Here is a 2,780-nt window from a genome sequence, read left to right as displayed (position 1 = left end):
AGTAGCTTCCCACAGCTGCTTTAGCTCTGACTAACAGCTCTATGTCACTGCTGATGCTACACTGAGTGGTGGTCAGTCAGACTCCCTGTGTCCCCTGATCCTTCCCATCACACACTACTTAGCCACGCCTCCTACAGTCGTTGCCCCCCCACTCCTCTGTTGCATGTTTAAACATGCTGCACAATTTGAGTGTGCAGTTACCTTTTAAAGTGACGATTCTCAGAGACATGTGGAATCGTTGGAAGGTGTATTTTTTGAGGCTAGCATATTCCCTTTACAATATTTTATTTAATTACCAGTCCTCACAACTCAGCTGGGTGGTGTAAAAAAGCATTACATAATAGACTAATAATAAATAATGTATTTGAAGCACCTTTTTCAAAACAATGTTACAAAGTACATAAGGAAATGAAATAAACTCATAAAACAATGTAACCAATAAAGCACAAAATACAGACACAAAGAAAAAGAGTCTCAGAAGCAATAAACATACAATAAAACAATAAATGTGGCAAACACGGATATATTGTAAGACCAAGGCCGTTCAAAGTACTGCTGTTATTACTGTATCTAATCTGATCACACAATTGTTAACGTCTTATAGCTAATAGAAGCAGATAAAGGCACTGTTTTCAGCATGGAGGTGGAAAAAACATGAAATAACATTTTGTAACAGTTATATACTGTTGGTCAACTATAGAGACATACAGGGGAATCATACAACTGAGACTGGAGGATTGTTTCTTAAGTATAACATCATGTGAATGAAATGGTAAGGCTCAGAGACTCCTCAGCAGATTTCACTTTCATGTTTCTCAGGTTATGCCTGTGTGACACTGCACCTTCTGTCAGTCCTGCCATAAATACCACCTTTGAGCATCTAACTACAGTTTATATTGACGCTGCATCACAAAGGCATCACTTCAATTGTGTGGAAATGTCTGAGTCACAAAGTTGTTGTCTGTGAGCTTCCACTTTAATAATAAATCAGATAATTTTTAAAGCAACATACAGGTGTATTTCTTTTTATTCAGTGAAACAAGACAAGACATGTGAGACAAGACATAATGTATTACATTGGGTGGCATGACAGGATAACCACTACAGGGCAATACATGCATTGGGTACAGCGTAAGAGAGAAAGCAATAGTTTGATCCTAAAGATCCTGCAATCTGTTGTCTGGGATGCTTGTGTGGTAAGTGTAAGTGAGGCAATAGGGGGGAGAAGTTATATATATAATACACATATAAAGACATATATACATAAACATATATATACATAAACACATACATAAACACATACATACATACAGTATATCTCAAAAGTGAGTACACCCCTTTAGATTTTGCCAATATTCTGTATATCCTTTCAGGGATTAACATTATCCTACTGAAACTTTGATATAACTTAAAGTAGCTCAGTGTGCTGCTTGAATAACAGTATAGATTTATTGTCCTTTGAAAATTACTCAGTACACAGCGTTAATGTCTAAACAGCTGGCAACAAAAGTGAGTACACCCCATAGTGAAACATGTCCTAATATATATATAATATATAAACATACATATATATATATATATATATATATATACATAGGTGTATATATATATATATATATAATATATATATATATATCTATACACATACATAATACATAATACATATGTATGATGAGAGATAGAGAGAGAGCGAGAGAGAGAAAGAAAAAAAGAAAGAGGAAAGTAAAGAAAGAAAGAAAAAAGAGAGAAGGAAACAGAATGCAAAAAGTGAGATAAGGAAAAAAAAGAGAGTAGAGAAAAAAGAGAAAGAAGAGAGAAAAAGATATAGATAGAGGAAAAAATAGAGAATAAAGAGAAAAAGAGATAGGAAGAGGAGAGAAAAAAAAAGAGAAAAAAAAAGAAAGAGAAAAGATGATAAAAGATATAGAGATAGATATATAGAGTAGGGAGAGAGATAAATAGAAAAAATATAAAAAAAAAAAAAAAAAAAAATGTATAGATATAGATGTATGTATATCTATAAAGATAAAAATAGATATATAGAGGTAGGTATAGAATAATATACACAAACATAGATATAGAAAGATAAAAAGATAGATATATTAGGTATGTATATATATAAATATAAAAAATTATATATATAACATATACCACATATTATATATATATATATGATATATATACAGATACACACATATATAGATTACATATACACATATATATAGATAATATATATATAATGGATATATATAACATATATATATAACATATACACATATATATATATATGTATGTAGCTATATACTATACCACATATATATCTACATATACCATATATATATAGGTATGTATATATATACATATACACACATATATATAACACATATAGAGAGATAGGTATGTATATAGGATAAATAGAAACACATATATATATACATATATAATGTATGTTAATATAATAAATATAAACAAATATATATATACAGGGAGATGTATTATAGAACATATATATCAAATACACATATTATACTATATATATATATAGATATGTATATAATATATAATATATATTATATATAGATATGTGTATATATATATAATTCTATATATGTATATATATATATAATATATATGTGTGTGTATGTATATATATACCAAGAAAGAGAGAGAGAGAGAGAGAGAGGGAGAGAGAAGAGAGAAAGAAGAAAGAGATAGAGGGAGAGAGAGAGAAGAGAGAGAAAAGAGAGGAGAGAGAGAGAGATGAGAGGGGGAGAGAGAGA

The sequence above is a fragment of the Cottoperca gobio genome, chromosome 16 (assembly GCF_900634415.1).
Source record: "Cottoperca gobio chromosome 16, fCotGob3.1, whole genome shotgun sequence".
NCBI classification, from domain to species: Eukaryota; Metazoa; Chordata; class Actinopteri; order Perciformes; family Bovichtidae; genus Cottoperca; species Cottoperca gobio.
The sequence above is the reverse complement of the archived record's forward strand: the minus strand, read 5'-3'. Positions refer to the sequence as shown.